Source organism: Dipteris shenzhenensis, chromosome 23 (assembly GCF_047967505.1).
Source record: "Dipteris shenzhenensis isolate YYH24624 ecotype China chromosome 23, Dip_SZ_1.0, whole genome shotgun sequence".
Taxonomy (NCBI): domain Eukaryota; kingdom Viridiplantae; phylum Streptophyta; class Polypodiopsida; order Gleicheniales; family Dipteridaceae; genus Dipteris; species Dipteris shenzhenensis.
This window is the reverse complement of record NC_141618.1, coordinates 40,172,691-40,193,185: the sequence shown is the minus strand read 5'-3', so window position 1 is coordinate 40,193,185 and position 20,495 is coordinate 40,172,691. Positions and strand designations below refer to the sequence as shown.

Sequence of the window (20,495 nt, the reverse complement as noted above, 5' to 3'; positions counted from 1 at the left end):
CTTGGTCTCAATGAGGAGGGGAGACTTCTCCTGTGTCTCAAGGCGAAGCTTCCTGCGGAGTTCTTTACACTCCTCATCATACCATCCATTACAAGGCACAAGACCGATTGGTGGAGGACTGGATGTGTGGCAAGTGACGGGGAAGGACTTGTGGGCTGCCGAGATGATGGAGGTATGTACAAGGTCCCACCGATCCTGTGTGGAGGGTAGGGCATCGAGAAGGTGCGGACGGAGAAGACCACTCAGGTGCTGGCTATAAATATCATCGAACTGGTGGTCAAAATGAACCTCATAGTATGGCTGACGCTCATGATGTCTAGAAGGGGGGGCATGAGGAATCTGGGTAAGAATAAAGTGCAGACGTGCATGATCGGCTGAAGGCATAAAAGGGTCGACTGTGAGGTTATGTACAAAAGGGATTAAAGTCGGGGGACCCAAGACGTAATCAATGACGCTCGTACCACCACCCGCGAAGGGAAAACATGTGGCTGTGGATGAATGCGGCCACTGTCGAAGTCCATTATAAATGACCATGCCGTGCGATGAGAGAAGCTCCAATAGGCGATGTCCCTGATCTGTCACCTCTACCCCTCTATCTGAAGATAAGCGTGGAAAACTCTCATCTGGGGCAGCTGGAACTAAGACTGGATCCTCAGCAAAGTCCAAAATCTCTGCCTGTCTGTCTGATGTCCTCGTGTTGAAGTCTCCTAAAAGGATGACCTCTCCGCGGCGTGAGTACTCCAATACATCGGCCGACAAATCCTCAAAAGGTGACTGTCCTGGTCCATCTGAAGCATAACGAGACTGTCTCGGGGGAAAGTAGCATACTGCAATAAACAAGTCTCTCAGGGGGGGTCTCTGGATCCGTATCCAAAGATATCTGGCCCAATGGTCTCTCCTCATGACTGTGAGTATCGATCTGAGATGCTCTCTATAAAGAACTGCCACACCGCCAGATCCTCTGACTCCTCCTGATCGTCTAGTCTGCTGTCGAAAGGCAGACTCCCAGGCATACCCTGTCACCTGCGGCAAGCCTCTCTCTGGGCTCTCATGGGTCTCTGTAAAGAAGACGATGTCCTGATCAAAAAAGGCCTCTCGTAAGTTGCCAGGGTGAGCTGTGAGGGAACCATTACAGTTCCAGACTGCGAAACTCAAGCTATCTGGCAGACTACGTGTCCCATAGGCCTCGTGTCGTCAACTGTGGGCTCCAGCTGGTCTAGATCTCATAGCTCCTATCAAAAGTCTGCCCTCTCTGATCACGGCCCACTTGCCCTCACGACGAGCAACATCCCTCTGTGCAATGAGACGTCTATGCTCCTCCCACTGGAGAGAGAGAGAGAGAGAGAGAGAGAGAGAGAGAATTAACGTCCACTGGAGACCAAAAGGTCTATGGGACAGCAAGAAACCCTCTAGTACATCTGGTTTAGGGAGGGCCCATGGTAGCTCCCAAGGAGTGCAAAAGCAACCCACATTATTTTAGAGTACCTACATAATAGTCTGAAAGAGTAAACAGCCATACATCAGTTTAAGACTGAGAGTCTTTCGGTTTTGATTTAAACTCTTTGATTAGGGCTACGCCTTCACGGTAAACTGCCCATTTTCCATCGTTTTTGGCAGCCTTGACTTTTTTTTTTGGGCAAAAAAGAGACTTCTATTAAGTAAGAAAGAAACTCGCTAGAGCAAGCTCTGAGCGGAAATACAACATCATGAAATCATGAGGATAAATAAAACCCCCTTAAAGTGAGGTGGAAAACAACCAAGGCTGAGGCTGAAAGTGCCACCTCAACCCTGTAGGAGTCTCAGAGAAGAAAGGAGAATCCTTCCATTCCCTGAAGAAAGAAGCCCTCCTAGCTGAGGCTGCACGGGAGTCTCCCTGTATACTCATCCATACGGCCATCAAAGTATGTACGGTGTCTGTCCAGATACTAGCCAAAGTGTGCGAGGGATGAACCTGAGTACCCTCCATAGCCTCTGTGCATCTGGCTCTCCAGATATGCCAGGATGCTATGCTCGCTAAAATCTCCCAAGAAGTATCCACAGAGGCATGTACATCTGTAAAAGGAAGGTGTGGTACCGCATCCAACGAACATGACTCAATTTGATGACGTCGAACCAAAATGGCCCGAGAGGAGTCAAGCCTCTCATAGAATACCTGAGGCCCTGTAAGAGAAAGCCAAGCCATTGAGCCCCATGTCATAAAGAATGGGGAGTGGACAAAGTGACTGAAAATCCTGGCTACTCCCATCCAAGTCATCCTCGCATGTCTGCAATCCCATAAACAATGCTGAATAGTCTCCGAAGCAGAGAGGCAGCCTTGAATTTAGCTAATTCAGTTGCCTTATTCTTGAGTTGAGCCTGTGTAAGCTCCTCTGCTATCCATACTTTGGTACCCTTTAGCTTGTAAGATTGTCGAAGAAGCTTGATTTGTATATCTTTTGACTTCAGTGTAAGGATTGCATGACCTCTATAGTGCATAATAGAAGTTGGCCTAGAGGAGTCATCATCCACCTATTCAATGTTGGGCAAGCTTGCTTTGATCTTTGTCAATATTTCACTATATGTGTCCTCCTCTTGTACCAATCTTCTGGGAGTCCCCCTATTGTAATTTTCAGCGCATTATCACTTCTAGCTTCGTGTTCTCTAATCTCTGATTGAATATAAGATTTACTTGCTTTGGTGTCCACTTCCACAGTCACTTACTTCTTAGCAGTTTGTACTTTAATGTGAACAAGATCTTTGACTATAGAGAGAGGCTAGCTGCGGGGTAGGGGAATCCTAACAAGATTTTACAGCCTCATCAATTACTGCTTGCTTATCAGGCTCTTCTAGAATGTGAAGTTGAGCCTTTACTTTTGCCAATTCCAATCGTAGCTCTCTCACTGCTTGTGCAGATAAAAAATCTGATCCTGTTGCCCAAGGATGCGTCGTTTTGAGCCTTCTTGTTGGTAATTGCGTGCATAAGGAGAGGGTGTCATGGCTGCAACTGTAGAGTACCGAGTCCTTATGGAAGTTGAAGGAGTTGAGGGGTACTTGGAGGAGAGGGTAGGTCAGTCCATAATTGGCTGTCTGTTGAACCCCATAGCTGAACCTAACGCTCGGGTTGGGTTGGGGGTTTAGCCCAACTCGGGGTTAGGGTTAGTGTGTTTGCTGCCGACGGGCTTTGGATGTATTACCGTCTTTGGAAGGGCTCGCGGGCTTATGAGATAGCGTACAATTCAAGGGTAACTGTGGGTTGAAGCAAAGGGCTCACTAAGATGCTTGCTTAGTGCTATGCTATGAAAACTCAAAGCTCAAAGCTAAAAAACTAGTACTCCAACTAGTACTCAGAGCTAGTACTCAAAAATTAGTACTCAAAATACGTAGCCAGATGCCATGGTGGCTCTCTTGTGGGCTGCAAAAGTGTCTCATATTTGTGTTTATCGTCTCTTGCTGTGGTGGCGGGGGTGTGGTCTCTGTGATCTCTGTATCCGGTGGGCCATATCAAGAGTAATGCCTCTGCTTAGATGGTCCCCTTGGAGTAGAGTTGGGATGGGCTGGACCTCCATCATGTGAGCTCTGGCCAACCTCTACATCGTGTGTGGTCTCTATATCCCTAGCTCCACCGCTCCGTGTTGTATCTTCCCGTTGATCAATGTCATCCTCATGTCAACTATCTCCTCCTCTACTCCACTATGTCCTGGGGCTGACTCGAAAGCATAGAAGTTAGTGACATGTCACTGTGCACGGTTCGCCTCCTACTATCTTATTTGCTGCAATAAAGTCTCTCTGTATTGCCCCATGTCTATCAGATAGACTCTGATCTCATTGTAGGCTGGGCAAGTGCATTGGAAATGTTTATGTGTCTCTACCTCTGCCAATATGCGTAGCCTACATATCCTCTGCTCCGTAGGCGTGCCTCACTACTTGTGGCTCTCCCTACCTCGATCCTCAACTGATGGCGAGACCCGCCTTTCTCTGATGGCAATCCTCAGTGCGTGTGAGAGCCATTTGTCCTCCAGATACAAGGGTCTGATAATCATCCCCTCCTCCAATACTCTCAAGGAATGGTCGTGGTAGAACTGTGGACTTTGGTAGGGAACTCTTGGTTCCCTTTCCAAGTCCGCGATGTGTAGAGCTGAAGTAGACCCAACGGTATCATATGGTTGATCTCCTCTTGTGAGATCTGAGGGATGGGGCATCCCCCCTGTATTGGAAGGGGGGAGGTGGTCCATCTAAATACCTTGACTACCAAACCATTTGGATATGCATGTGTACCAGGCCGTGTGAACCTTGCTCTTGGCCAGTCGTCTAGATGACTCTAGTGCCACCTGCGGTAGTCTCCAGCTAGGCAAGGCCCAAACCCTATGGAGATATGTCTTCCAAAGGCCTGATGCGCCTGGCTGAAGGAGGTAAGGCATGTTCCTTGCCTAATTGCGAGTGGCCTCTACTTGCGAACTGTCCCAACAACGGCCCCCCCCGCCCCCAACTCTCCTTTACTCTGCCTCTCCTGCTCGGAAGTCTGTGCACGTTAGGTCATCTTGAAGGGGGCGCACTAATCCCGCGACCCTTTCTATGCTCTTCGTCGCCACAGCCCACCGTACGAGCATTTGCACTGCTAGCAATCGGGCTGCTCTTTTGTGTGGTCGTCAACTCAGGTCCGTGGCCATTAGCTCCCACTTGAAGACCTCTTGCTTGTGGCTTGGAGCTGCTCCCGAACGTTAAGGTAGCCCTCAGCCAGCTGTGTGGGTTAGCCATTGGCACTAGTCATTTTCAGCAAGGTCCTTCATCAAGCACACAAGCTTCCAGGTGCGGCTCTTGTACCCGGGCTGGCAAAGTGTGACCAGCTTCCAAGCTTCTCTTTTGTGTTAGAATTATTAATATATTCTAGGCAGTGGCCAATGTAATGTAATAAGTGAGTTAGGGGCACTTTTCCCTCTTAGAGGTTTTTCCCCCTAACCACGGTCTAATCTCTAACTACGGTTAGTGATTAGATAGGGTTTTGTCACTTAGACAAAACCCCTTTTCTCTTTCTTGTACACACACTTCATTCACTTCAGTTCAATTGACATTCGGGAGTGAACTACGTTCAACTCACTCTCTCTTTGCTCACTCTTGCTTCCATTATGTTTTATCACATTTGGTATCAAAGCACTTCCTTCCTGGACCTGCTCTCTGCTCCTAGCCTCTTGCCTCAGCTCCCGCTCGTCCGTACAGCCTCATCCCGACCTGTCGTCCGTACAAATGTACGGACTTTGCACCAGTGCTTGCTCCTGTCCGTACACCCACACCCATTTTTTTTTGGCTAGTTCGTCTGTACAGTCGTACGGATTTTCGTACTGCGCATCAGATTTTGTCCATACAGTTTCGTACGGCCGTCCGTACACTTCCGTAATGTGCGCCAGAATTCGTCTGTACAGTTCCATACTTCTGCACCAGTTTTGTCCGTATAGAACGCCTGTATAGTCCATACTGAACGTTCGTACGATTCCGTACAATTCTGTACTTGCAGGATTTTTTGCAGGCTGAAGGTGTTCGGTGTCCGTCATTTGCAGGCGGAGTTTATTTGCAGGCTCACTAGTGCATCAACCATTGTTTGGCTTCGCTTTTGGGAGCACATTTGAAGCTGTAGCAGACATTGCAGTAGATCTGCAAGTTTTGGAGAATTTTGGGGCTTTTTGCAATTGCACTGCAATCTGGCAATGAAATTTGGGGCTTTTGCAGGCAGAGTGTAATTTGTGCAACATTTGGGGCTTTCAGATCATTTGCCCTCTTTTGTACGCAATTTCCCGCAAGAAATTGGGGCTTTTGCATTTGGGTTGCAATTTTGCAGGTAAAAGAGCATTTTGGAAGTTTGCAAGCAGTTCTGAACTCAGTACGAGTCAATTTGCAGACTTTTGCCACTTTTTGCAGATTCTATTTGCAGATTTTTGGGTATTCAACAAGCATTGAAGTGCATTTTGAGGCTTTGATAGGCTGTGACAGTATTTGTTACTGTGGGTAGATTTTCTTTGCAGATTTTACTTGTGCATTTTACATCCCAGGAAGGGATTTTACTTGGTCAGTTTGCTGTATTTTTTGAGATTATCTGGTGAAAATGGCTGAGAACAACCCCAATGAGGTGTTCATAGTTCTCACACAGGAGGATAAGCTGGATGGCACCAACTACTCCTTGTGGAGTTTCATGGTTTGCAATATCTTGCTTGGCAGACATCTTTGGGATTATGTCCATGGAGATGAAGCGAGACCAAATACAGTGGCTACACCTGTCACTCCTACAGCTGGAGGCAGGGGTAGAGGTGCAAATGCAGCACAAGTAGTTGGAGCAGCCGCTTCAGGAGCTCCCACAGCAGAGCAAAAAAGATGGCACAAGCTCTTTCAGTAATTTCTCTTTCTATCAAGAGGTTCATTATACCTCACATTCGGTCATGCAAGACATCTATGGCAGCTTGGGAGATACTAGAGAGTATGTTTGCAGCAAGAAATGATGCCAGAGTTATGCATATGGATGAGGGAGATTCCATGAATTCTCACCTAACAAAGCTTCAGGACTTGAGGGAACAGTTGCTGAATATTGATGAAATCATTCCGGATTCAGAGATGATCACCACCACTCTGAACTCTCTTCCTGAGTCCTATCTTGTGTTCCACACCTCGTTGAATTTGTCATTGAGGGGGGGCACTGAGGGAACAATTGCTGAATATTGATGAAATCATTCCGGATTCAGAGATGATCACCACCACTCTGAACTCTCTTCCTGAGTCCTATCTTGTGTTCCACACCTCGTTGAATTTGTCATTGAGGGGGGGCAACAATCCTCTCTCCTTTCACGAGTTGGTAGGACTTCTGTTGCAGGAGGAGCAGACTCGCAGAAATATGGCAACCCAGGCTGGCGAGCATGCCATGCTCTCCAAGTTCAAGCCCAAGGGTAAAGGGCAGTAAAAGCCACATGCCAATCAGCCCACAAATCAGCATAAAGCTGATTCAAGACAGCCCTCTTATAAGGAAAAGGGTGATGCAGACAAGCAGAAAAAGAAGGGCATCTGTCATTATTGCAAGAAGCCAGGTCATTATATTGGAGAATGCAAGAAGCGCATAGCCAAAGAGAAGAAAAGGGATTCCGGTATGGCTGTGTCAGATGCATCAGCTCCACATTCTCGTGATGGGGGAGATGTTGCAGCCAACTTTGTGGAAGAGCACTATGCCTTTCTGTCTTGCACTTCAGATTTTTCAGTGGGTAGTTCAGATGCTACAGCCACTAATGATGATGACCCATATGCTTTTTTGACTTGCAGCTATGATCCTTCAAAGGATGCATGCTCTCTCAGTGTCAATGAGACATTGAATACTTGGTATTTTGATAGCGGTGCTTCAAAGCACATCACTTCCAAGAAGAGTCTTTTTGCATTTCTGCACCCACCACCTACCAAAAAGAAGGTGACTTGTGCAAATAATTCTTCTTATTCAGTGTGTGGAGTGGGAGACATTATTCTCACATCCACTGATGGCATAGATTTCAGAAATTTAGATGTTCTCTATGTGCCAGGCATAAAGAAGAATTTGCTTTCAGTGTCCTCACTCAACTAGGAGGATTTCAGGTTGTTTTTGATGATGACAAGTGTGCAGTTAGAGACAAAGAGAATGACTATGGTTTGATGTTGTCTAGCACTTTGTATCAGGGTCTTTTTCAGCTTGATCTATATGAAAAAAGGTATGATCTTGCATTATCAGTTAGCACTCCCACTGCTGCGATGCAGAATGCGGAGTTATGGCATGCCAAGTATGGGCACATGAGCTATGGCAGCTTAATGACACTTCAGAGGCATGATATGGTTGATGCATTGCCTCCTTTGGAGTCGCCTCCTCCTCATGCATGTGAAGGTTGCATCCTTGGCAAGATGCATAGACTTCCCTTCAAAAAGGATGGTGCAATGAAAGCTACACAGAAATTACAGCTTATTCACAGTGATGTATGTGGTCCCATGAGGACACCTGCTTTTAGGGGTTATCTCTATTTTGTTAGATTCATAGATGGCTTCACCAACTACACTTAGGTCTATGGTCTCACGGCAAAATCAGAAGTGTTTATGCATTTCAAACACTTTGTGGCTATGGTTGAGAATGAGACAGGACTCAAGGTGCAGACACTCCGCACAGATCGAGGGGGAGAGTATATGTCTCATGAATTGAGGCATTTTTGAAGGAGAAAGGCATCACACATCAGCTTACAGTGAGGCTTATACCTCAACAAAATGGTAAAGTTGAGCGGAAGAATTGCACTGCCATGGAGATGGATAGATGCATGCTCACAAGTAAGAAGTTGCCTCACAGGTTTTGGCTTGAAGGCCTCATGTGTGCAAACTATATTTTGAATCGGGCTCCTACAAAGGCTTTGAAGACAATCTTCCAAGTTTCTACTACCTAGTATCTTTGATCATGATGTTTGGTGTAGTATTGACATTGGTTGTGAATCGTGATGCATTTCAATTTTTAGCTTTATTTCTGGGCTGTGGCAGCCTTTTCTTCTATGATGTTTTGCCTTGATGTTTTGGCGTAGTACCTACTTCCAAGTTTCTACTACCTACTACCTTTGATCATGATGTTTGGTGTAGTATTGGACTCTTTGAACTTTCATGAATCATGACTTTAATATTAATATAAGTTTGAAGTTTGAAGTTTCAATTTGAAAGTTTGTAGCTCTATGTCAATGTAATGTGTACAATGTATATCTTTCTAAATGTTTTTAAGTAAAATTAGGGTCACATATGTGTCAGCCCTAGGGGCTGAACCATACTCCAATCATACTTCCATACTCGTATGACGTATGCGTATGGTAACGTATGGAAAAAACTATGCCTCTAGGTTTTCTACCCCTGGTGATCATTTGGCCACATCAGTTTCAATCGGCATGAGTCTTCTCATTAGAAGTTTTTAGAACTAGTGGGCTTAATTTCCAGTGCCACTTGGTTTGGAGCTCATTAGGAGGGGGTGTTGCAAGAGTCTACGAGACCAATTTTAGGCCGAGCAGGAAGGAGTAGCCTCTCAGAGGAAGTAGTGGCTGTATTAGTCTAGCGGTATAGAGGCATCTCTCCCTATGAGGCATGGCATGGGAGAAAGCCTTCAGTGGACCATTTCAGAGTTTTTGTGTTGCATATGCCCATGTGCCCGTGGAGTTTAGACACAAGTTGTCAAATAAGGCACTCAAATGCATTTTTGTGGGATATAGTTCACAAAGCAAAGGCTATCGTCTCTACAATCCTGCCACACGTAAGATTTTTGTTAGTAGAGATGTTATATTCTCTGAAAATTCAGCACATACACATGCTGAATTTCAGATTCCAGCTTCTACAGAGGATGTGTTTGAGGGGATGCTTCCTATAGCATTTGGTTCCCCCACTGAAACTCCGAATTTACAGCAACCTCCTCCAGATCCACATGCCCCGATTCAGCCACCGGCTGATTTTGTACCACCTCAGGGTGTGGATGAAGTTGTCAGGCAAGAGATTCAAGAGATACACGCAGCCTGGTTGCTTTAGACTCTCAGGGAGAGTAGGCTCCATTGCCTGGCAAGACTCGTAGTGCAGTATGGCACGCAGGGGGGGCTCTTTCAGTTGAGACAGCTTATGGAGGGACTCTTCTTGATGAAGAGGAGCTTGACTCTTTTGAAGAAGCAAAGGATAATGTGCATTGGATGCAAGCCATGCACAATGAGTTGCAGTCCATTGAGAAAAATCAGACTTGGGATGTTGTGGATTTGCCACCAGGTAAGCATGCCATTGGTACCAAGTGGGTTTTCAAGGTAAAAAGGAAACCAGATGGGTCTATTGACAGGTACAAGGCACGGCTGGTTGCCAAAGGCTATGCACAGAAGAAGGGCATAGATTATGAGGAGACTTTTGCTCCTACATCCCGGATGACCACCATACGGTCAGTTATTGCAATGGCTGCAAATTTTGTGTAGAATGTCCATCAGTTGGACATAAAAACAACTTTCCTTAATGGGGACTTGCAAAAAACACGATCAAATTTTGGGCTGCTGCTGCTCCCCGCTCCTCCTGCTCCCCTCCTCGCTGCACCCTCCCTTTCCTCCTCGCTGCCCCCTCCTCTCCCCCCCTCTCTCCCCTTCTTCCCCCACGCGCTACCCTCTCCCCTACGTGCTGCCCCTCCCTCCCTACCTGCTGCAGCCTGCTCCCCCCCCTGCGCTACAGCCTGCTCCCCCCCGCGCCTGCTGCTGCTCCCCCCCGCTGCAGCCTACTCCCCCGCATGCTGCTGCCTCCCTGCACGGCCCCCCCCGTGCTGCCGCCTGCAAGACCCCCCCCGCCCCCTCCCCTCCCCCCGTGCTCTTCCTTGCTCCCCCCCCTCTCTCTTTGCCTCCCCTTCCCGGCCCCCTCTCCCTTCTCCTCCCCCCTCCTCTCCTCCACTCCTCCTCTCCTCCTACCCCTCTCCTCTACTCCTCTCCTCCCCCTCTCCTCCACTCCTCCTCTCCTCTATCCTCCCCTCCTCTCCCTTCCTCCTCCTTGCTGCCCCCTTGCTGTCTCCTTCTTGGCTTCTTCTTCTCTCTCCCTTCTTCCTTCACCCTCTCCTTCATCTGGAGTACCCCTATTCTCTTATAGGGGTCTCTTGGGTTTCAGGAAAGCGGACATAGTTATTTATTTTTTGTGTTTGAATCGGCCAACACACCTCGATTGACGAATGGATTCCCATTCAGTCAATCCGTCTCCGCTCACACCGGCGGCAAGAACTGTCACTTTCTCAAAAGACGAGCTGCAGCAGTTGCAAAAGGATTTGGAGCATGAGTGTTCCACGACTCTCTTCGCACGCATTCATGGCTCCCACCCCTCCAGGTCACAAGCTAGAGATTGGATGCTTGCGGTGCTTCCTCAGGAGCTCGCCCCCCACCTTAAGGATGTTCGTTTGTTGGGATGAGGTTTCTTTCAGGTGTGCCTAGATTTCCCGAACGTCACGAGAGACCTGCTACAGGTCGGGTTTCTACTTCTAGGCTACGGGAGGATTTTTTTGTCTCCTCTTCAACTGGGATTTGACCCAGTTGAAGAGGACAAGCAGGGAGTTTTTGTTTTCATCAGGTTCCCTAGTCTCCCCTCAGTTTATCACCGGCTTCTTTCAGTTATTGGCGAGAGGTTTGGTGTGGTAGCAGATATCCCCCCTCTTCCTGGCGAGCCCTCTTCGGCTGCTGAGGCGGTTAGGATGGATGGGGTACCCAGGGTTAGGGTCATTGTCCAGAACCCCAATATTTTAGATGACCACATCATGCTACAGCGATCCGATGGGTCTTTCTTTCGCCAGAGATTTGAGGTTGCAGGTCGGCAGGACCAGTGTAGGATTTGCAGATCCTCGGGACACTTCGCCAGAGATTGCCCAAAGAAGAAAAAGAGGCCCAGAAAGCAACCAGCTCGTACTAGCTTACGATAGAGAGCAGGAGCAGGACCTACCGCTCGACATGCACGGCCTCAAACACGGGCTCCCCCCCCTCCTTGGGCTACTCGAGTCCCTTCTGCACCCCGCACCACCTCTGGCCCACGGTGGGTTCCGGTCGCGGTTAGGCCCTCTACTTCAGTTCACACATCCACCTCTTCGGAGGCTACCCCCTTGGAGCCTCGGGAGGAGACTAGTGTTCAGGAGCCTTGTTCGACTCCACCCTTGGATCAGGCTGTATCTTCCTCAGCAGCCCAGGTTGTTGGCACCTCGTCCGCAGCACTTTTTGATCAGGATCCAGTACAGGTGCCTTCCTCTTTGGACAGAGGGAAGGGGGTCTTACATTCTCTTCCTGCTTCGGTAGGAATCCTTCGTACCGCCTCTCCAGGACTGGCTCAGTGGAACTCCTTTTCCGCTCTGGAGGACCTCTCTAACCTCCTAGATGATGATTTTGTACCCTCCACTTTGGGAGAGCCAGGTATCAGCTCCATCCAGGTGTTTCAGGTGCTTCCCTAGACATTCTTTTTCTTCAGGAACACAAACTGGATGTTAGAGATTGCTCCAAGTCAGGTAAGCTGCTCTCAGGTCGGACTTTTTGGCTTCCTGCCTTGGGAACCAGAGGAGGTACATGCATTTCAGTTTCAGATTCTATTCTCCCTCTGGTCATTGGACACGGTACCATAACCCCCTCCAGGGCCCAATGGGTTTTACTTCTGATTGACAGACGTAAGGTTGGTTTCCTCAACCTCTATGCTCCGAACAACAGAGGGGACCGTGTTCTGTTTTGGAAAGAGTTGCTCTTGTGGGCTGACGTTGCGGATTCATGGATTATTGGAGGTGACTTCAACATGGTTGAGACACCTTCTGATAAGAAAGGGGGCAGAGAAGGTGGTAACCACTCCCTCGAGAGAGCAGCTTGGGATGCCTTCTTGTTCAGGTTCAGTGGCAGAGATGTTTGGTCAGATGATGCATTTCATATTCAGTCTCAGTCACTTTTGTTTTCCTGGTCGAACCATAGGGTGCAGATGCCTATCCATGCTCGGATTGACAGATTCTATGTGGGTGACTGGGCTCTTGATAGAGGGGGGACAGTTTGCATTGCACCTGGTGTTTCCACTTCAGACCATTTTCCGGTAGTTTTGTCCATCTCAGAGCCTCATCTGAGAGGACGGTCTCATAGTATCAGGATCCCCGATGCCTTATACACGGATGAGACTCTCACAGAGGCAGTGTTGGAGATCTGGGTTTCTCACATGCAGGGGGGGTGGCGGGTCCTTCACATGTGGCCACAGCACTTGCTAGTATCAGCGACTTTTATCACTCCGTTGCTAGTGCTCGGCGAGGTGAGGTACTCAGGCGGGAGATTGGTATCCGCCGGCAGTTGGCAGCCTTACAGAGGGAGGAGCAGAGACAACCATCAGATGCTTGGATACAGGAGCGCCTTGCTGCGGCAAGGGCTCACTTGCAGACTTTGCTTGATCAGAGAGCAGAGTATGCCCTTCGGAAGCCACAGAGTGGGCTATGCAGAGCGGGCAGAGGTTGGCAGTTCTACTCCTGGACTTCGAGAAAGCCTATGACAGAGTAGATTGGGGTTTTCTTGAGGGCACTCTTCTACGGTTTGGATTTTCAGATGCTTGGATTAGAGGGGTGGCCTCCCTTTACAGATCAGCCCACAGCCAGGTTTTGATTGGTGGAGGGGTAAGGAGTGACAGGTTTCAGATTTCTAGATCAGTTCGTGAGGGATGCCCTTTAGCCCCTTTCCTCTTTCTTTTTGTGGCAGAAGCTATGAGTATCTTCCTTAGATCTCAGGCTGAGCTTTTTGGGTTGAGATTGCCCTTGAGACAGGAGCAGGAGCTTCTTGACTGTGAGTTGGCTGATGACACTGCTATTTTTATTGAGGCCTCTTCGCAGTCACTTGATTCTTTTCGGACAGCCTTGCATATTTTTTGCTCAGCTGCAGGGGCACTCATTAACTGGCGTAAATCCTTTGGCTTTTGGATTAGTGATGAGGACACTCCAGGTTGGGGAGTTGACATTGGCTTTTCCTGGATTCAGAGGGGTGTTCCTATCAGGTATTTGGGATGCCAGGTAGGATTGGGCATCTCTCCAGCACAGCAGTTTGTCCCAGTACTAGAAAGTATAAGGAAAAAGCTCATTTTCTGGAGCTCTGCCAAACTCGACCTTGCATCTAGAGTTGTGGTAGTGAACCAGGTTCTCTTGGCCATCGCCTGGTTTGTGTGTTCTTGCTGGTGCCGGGAAGATGCACTGGTCTTTGACGTTGGGGATGGAGGTATACTCTCTACATCCAAGGATGATATTCTTCTAGAGGTTGCCTTTCAGCCTGTCAGGATTGCTGGTTTTGTGGACCATGGAGCGGGCTTGCAGTGGTACTTAGACCCCGACTCTCTGCTCTTGGCCTTGGGATCTTGGAGGTTGTGGTTATATGGAGGTGCACCTATCAGGTGCTTGCAGAGGGACCCAGGAGAGTAGGAGTGGATAGATCATGGGCACCGAGAGAGGGGGATTCCCTTCTTTCGTTTCATGGTTGGTAATGCCAGGAGATTTCCGCTGAACAGTAAGGGTTGGATTCCCTCCAGAGCCCCCCATTGGGAAAGCTTCTTCATCACCGCAGATTTGTGTAGAAATTTCTGGAGGAGGCTCTGGAAATCCCTCAGAAATAGAAAGATCACTCTTTTCTTTTGGCTTTCTATTCATGGAGGGATTGCAGTGAACCTGTGGAGATCATGATTTGGGGCTGATCCCACTTGTCCTCGCTGTCATTCTGTAGAGGAGTCAGTGCGACATTGCCTTTGGGACTGCGGTCAGGCGAGGACTGTTTGGAAAGGGGTTGCTCGGATACTCAGCATCTTTCATACTTTCCCTTTCTTCATGACTTGGGGCTCCGTCGCATGGTTATCCCTTACTGGGCCCCAGGTGTTTTATGAGGGCGAGCCTTCTTCTTGGGCACTCTCGGTCCGCCGGCAGGTGATAGAGCCCTGCTCTCTTCAGGATGTACCACTTACTCCCTTCAGAGCTTCTCATGCTTCAGTGGACACCTCTTGGGAGATTTTGGCTAGCATTTCCTCTTGGCACATTTGGAGAGCCAGATGTACAGAGGCCTTGGATGGCACCCAGATACACCCATCACAGGTGTTCACGGGTATTTGGACTGACATGGTTCACACTTTGATAGCCATATGGGCTAGCATGCAGGGCCCTTCACGGGCAGCCTCTTCTAAAAGGACTATATTTCTTGGAGTTTGGAGGGGTTCTCCCTTTTTCTCGGAGGTTTCTACCGGGTTGAGATGGCACTATCAGCCTCAATCCTTTCTTTTTGGCTCTTGATCTTTTCATGCATTGCGTGATGTATCCCGTATGGAGCTTGCTCTAACGGTTTTCTTTAATACTTAATAGAAGTCTCTTTTTGGGGAAAAAAAAAAGGAGGTTAATGTGAAATAACCTCCGGGATTTGAACTTTCTGGCAATGCACTTCAGGTATGCAAGCTTAACAAAGATTTATATGGGCTGAAACAAGCCCCACGTGCATGGTATTCCAATATCGTTGCATTCCTGGCAAGTAAGGGATTAAATAATAGTCCTACGGAAAGCACCCTCTACATCAAGAAGGATGGGGGGGATATTTTGGTCATCATTCTTTATGTAGATGACATGTTGCTTACAGGGTCAAATGAGGATATAATTGCAAATTTCAAAGCTGAGTTGAAAGCTGAATTTGACATGACAGATTTGGGCATGTTAAATTTTTATTTGGGGATCCAGTTTATACAAGACAAGCGTGGCATCGTTATGTCTCAATCCAAGTATGTGCAGAAACTCTTGGATAGGTTCAACATGGATCCAGGAGAGTGGTTCTGGCAAGCTCGCATAGGCTAATCGGACTAGGTGGAGGAGGTCTCCTTTTCCTATACGACTCGTTTTGGGCATTGCCTACAGCTTGAGGCAGCAGCATGGTCCCCCTCGAGGGAACACCATTGGCTAGAGCAAGACTTGGCGAGAGAGGTCATTTCTTGTTTCTGGCCTCGCCTTTGGACGAGCTTGCGCTTGCGCAAGATCTCCTATTTCTTCTTGCTGGTTGTTTAGGGGGGGTCTTCCCATTGACCCCTGGCTGGAGTAGATGCGGGTAGATGGCAGATGCACTTGTTGTGCGGACGGAGTTGCCCGGTAGCACAACAGATTTGGTTGGCGTCCCTTAGGATTGTGGCCAGCACGCAGAGGATGAGTAGGGACTTCACTTGAGGTTGGCAGCCTGGCTCACAGAGGGAGGTCACACCTTCGCTATCGTTCATGTCTCACTAGCATTCATGGTACATGGACAGCAGATCCCCAGGATTGAGATCCATGATGCGCTTCAGCCTTCCCGTTCACGACCACCACCTATACAGTAAGATAGTGTGTGGGAGACAATATCCAACATTACTGCTTGGAACATTTTGGGTCGCTCAGTGCAGCTAGGTGATGGGAGGCTGACCGGTTTCTTTGACGGCTACCCTAGTAGCCATCTGGCACCAAGCATGCCCGGTAGGAATCTTCTACACCCTTTCCGTGACGGGTATTTGCTGGATGTATAGACCACCACCCTGGTTGCTAGCTCTTGTTGCAGAATCTCTCTAGGCGGTGAGTTGTGAGATCCGAAAACAAGTGGCTTTCCTATAGCTGGCAACCTGTTTTTTCTCTTGTACTTTTATAGTCGCTCCTTTTGGAAGTTTTTTGGATGGTGTTTTCAAGCATTAATATTCTAGAATTTACCTTTTTCTGGAAAAAAAAAAAAGGCCTCACGAGCCTATGAGACAAAGTACAACCAAGTTTATATCCTATGCAAGCCACCAAGGGATGAGGTAGGGATCGCTAGAGCCCTTTCTCAGTGCTATACGAAGAAAGTCCCCCCAAAAAAAACAAACAACTAGAACTCAAAACTCAATCTTGAGAGAGTAGAGGAGGTGTCATCAACTACGATCCTGGTGCTGTGGTAGTCCTCCGATGGGATATGAGGATATCTCATATTTGCCTCTGCCGAGTCGTCTCTCGCTGTGGTGGGAGGCGTGGCCTCCATGATCTCTGTATTGGTGGGCCATATCAAGAGTAATACCACGGCTCTGACAGCCCCCTCTGAGTAGAGCCAAGATAGGCCGAACCTCCATGTGTTTGCTCTAATTTGTCTCTACCTTGTGCATGGTCTTTTTGGCTTTGGCTCCATAGCTCCTCGTCACCTCTTCCTGTTAATCCACTCTGCCCTCATATTAACTAGTTCCTCCTCGGTCTTTCTGGCTTTGCCTCCATAGTTCCTCGTCACCTCTTCCTGTTAATCCACCCTTCCCTCATATCCTCCTCCTCCACTCCACTGTGTCTTGGCACTGGCTCGACGGTGTAGAAGTTGGTGACATGCCCTGTGTCTGGTCTAGCTCAGCCTCCAGTGTCACAGTGACCTGATCTGTCTCAACAAAGTCTCTCTGTGTCGCCGCATGTAGATGAGGTAGAGACCGATGCAAACCTGATAATGAAAGTGGATCAACAGAGAAAGTGGTCCGAATCCATGTCCGTCTTGGAAAAGGCATTAATATCGTTTCATGAATTTCATATTAGACTGGGCCTGTACATAGGAAGTGCTTCTTTGTCTCCACTTCCTCGAATGTTCATAGCCTATAGATTGGTTGCTCTTGAGGTATGCTTGTGGCTCTCCTTGTCTCGATCCTCAGCTAGTGGGAAGAGACCTATAGCTTCCCATTGGCAAACCTCAGTGCATGTGAGCGTCTATCCTCTAGGTACTTGTGTTGTATAGAGTTTGAATAGATCCAACCGTCGGAAATCAATAATAGAGCATTATTGGTGCTCAGCCTGATCAGTCTGTTTGGGCCCCTTGCTCCTCCTTGTAGTCTCTAGGAGGTAGCTTGTCCTTTGATGAGCGCTACCATGACTTCAGTGGTCTGTATTCCAAAGTCAAATAGTAAGGAGGAGATGTCTATGGTCCTCATGTGAGAGTCAACTCAAGGGCTGTCTGTCGTATCATGCTCTCTGGGTCCCCGTCGCATTGTGTCCCGTGTCGCCTCTGTCTCAAGTGACTAGAGAAGAGGTCTGTGATCATCCTTTGGTTGGACTCTGATGGGCCCTCTTGGTCTCGCCTTTGCACTTGATAGACTTGGTCTCTATGTTGCTAGGTATGAGAAGGAAAGTTGCCATGCGTCGCTGAGCCAAGAAATCTTTGAGTGGTCAAAAACTGCTCCTAAATTGCCAGCGATGCCTTCCATGGATCTCATAGTACATAGGGCATTTGAATGTGAAGTGCTGCTCTATCTCAATCTCTGTGTCCTCTGCTCATCTTGTCTCAATTTGTTAGCCGGAGAGAGGATACTCGGAATTCCCAATGGAAATCCTCTATTCACGTGGGAGATTTATGCGAGTATTGTTGAAATTCTCTGCTCTCCATACCTTAATGGTTGGACTGCTTCTCTACAGGCCGCCTCTATTTTTGAGGTGTCGGTTCTTTCATTGTTCTTCCTGCCTTATTGCTGGTCCAGTCACTTTGGAGAGAGAGGTCTACAGTGAACCTTATGGCAACAAAAGTTGTTCAATCTTCACACCTCAGGTAACTATGTGACAACAGCAGCAACTCAGAACCACTAAGAGAGAAAAAGACGTTGCCCAATACTGCCAAAAACGTGTCACAGTTGTAGATCTACAACTGGAAGTCTTTCTGCTCTTCACTTGCCAGGCTGCTTACCAGTTGCACCTCTTATCTTCATTGCCGTTTTAAATTGCTGTTCATCATAGCTCTCAGGAAGCCTCTTTTTTTATTGAGTGCCACTTCCTTCTCTCACAATGCTGTATTACTACTTATTGCCAACAGCACTTTAATTTTTTTGCTGCCAAAGGACTAGTTGAAGAATCTATGGGTGTGTAGAAAGCATCTTTGTGTGTTACGTGCTGCTATCAGTTGTAGTCGTATTTTCAGGTCCCTCATTCTGAGAGGTTTCCCTTGAACTATTGAAGCTTCTAATATTGAGCATTGTGTCTCTATCTCATACAATGAATCGGTTCTCGTAGTTGCTTTGCAGCATTGACGGTGTTATTCCTTGCAAGGTTTTCTCTTCAAGGTTCAGGGAGGATCTACGATTGACATGTGGCTTTCTAATTTTGGGTTCTTTATGGCCTTTTGCAAAGTCCTCTTTTATCTTGTCAACTGAAGGTTTGACTGTGCAAATTACAGTCATTTTTGTCACAGCAAAGAAGAAGAGGAACATAATAAAGCTTTAACTTTGGTCATTATTCTTGAGCCCATATTATTTCAGTGTGTTCACGTGTTTTGAGTTGTAAAACGTTTGTTAAAGGATAGACACTGCTGGGAAATCCAAAAGCCCACAAACTGGTTTTTACACATGGCAAGCCTCCATTTGGTACTTGCTCATGTCAAAAGGTGTGTGGTCACTTGTGGTCCCTTCAAGCTAATGACAAAGATGACATTGACGACGATGAGAAGGCACACTCTGTCACTGTGCTTCACCTCATAAAGAACCTCATTCATCATGTGTCCTCACAATGGCAAAGAAGATGTGGGTGACTCTTGCTAAATTATATGGAGCCAAAGGTAAAAACGATTTCTTTAAGTTTTATGACTTGCGATTGCATCGGATGAAGCTTTGGGAGCTCACATTTCTAATCTCAAGAGCATTATGGCTGAACTTGCATCCATCATTTGCAAACTTGATGATGATGATGCAATTATTGTCCTCTTAAAAAACATGCCTTCGAATGTGATTCTCTTGTCACCATCTGAAGAATTTGCTGTGTCTTTCAGCCCTCTTTCAGACCACAGTATGTTGAAATTCTCTACCATCCATACCTTAGTGGATAGAGTGCTATGGAGAGGGGAGCCATGATTGGTGGAGATGGATAATCCTCATCGACATTGAGGGGTATGGATAACCTTGACTATTTATAAAATAGCAACGTAGCTTTGTTCTTGTAACACACAATAGTCATATTTTACACGTGTAGCCAGGGTGATCAATAGACCTTCCTCTGAGATCTGCAGGCAGTAATCTCTGTTCTAAGCTGAGTTTTACCGAAAGCTCATGGGGTGCTAGTGAGGTCCCGTACGTGTTGAGCTATAGGAGGTAATCTTTGACAACTTGGTTGACCTTGTGATAGACCATGAGGTGGATGGGGCCTCAAGCTATACTAAAATAGTGGTATTGTGCCCATATGGAGTCCCAGGCATGTAAACCATATGTGTGTCCTAGTGTAACAACTCCTTTGATCCCCCTTTGCTTCTAGTGCCATAAACAAGAGTAACGACCGCCATAGTAGCTCTAGTGGCATAAACAAGGGTAACGACCGCCATAGTAGCTTGCATCATCTAGATTTAGTTGTCCTTGAGACCCTTCAAGGTCTATAGGACTGGACACCACTATCAAACAGGTAGTGTCTCTTACATCCCAAAATTTGAAAAAAAAAAAAACATACAAAACGTGGGAGCAGGCAAGGGCTCCACTAGGCCTTGTTTGAGCCCTACATGAGTTGGGTATAACTCATGGTTGGTGGGCAAGGGGCAGGGCGGCGAGGAGGGCGGAACCAGCCCTGGCAGGGGCACGAACAGCGTGAGGGCTTGGATTGGTGGATGCAGGGGGGGCCTGTTTGAGGTGTCCTAAGCTGCGTGTGAAGGGAACGCAGCCAGCCAAAAGGTGGGTGAATACAGAAGAGGCATAAAGACTGCACAGGAGGCTGGTGGTGGACAGAAATCGAGCCGAAAATGGCTGTGAACAGCTTGAAATTCCAGAAGGGAGGCCCGAGAAACTGGCTGAGCTGTCAGGATTCAACTTTGCTGAGACTGAAGTTTGAACATGTGTGTTATACTTTATAATCATTACAGAGGATGTTGAAGAATTTGGATTGACAAAGTTGTAGGATATTTAAGACTGTTGAAGTGACAACAGTTATTTAATAAGACCATTAGAGCAGCCTGGGTTTGGGTGTGACTGTGGTGGCATGGCGATTTATTGCAACTTCTATACGGTAGCAATTTGAGCTGCGACATTGAAATCTCTACCCTGTGAGGTGCAAACAAGTTTCA

The 20,495-nt window shown here is 47.5% G+C and overlaps 1 protein-coding gene across 2 annotated transcripts in view; it reads left to right on the top strand.

Annotated features, from left to right (window-relative positions):
• LOC147887370 (Glycosyl hydrolase family 47 protein) overlaps nucleotides 1-20,495 on the top strand; it is a 200,236-nt gene that overhangs the window by 47,837 nt on the left and 131,904 nt on the right. The gene's annotated exons all lie outside the window — the stretch shown is intronic.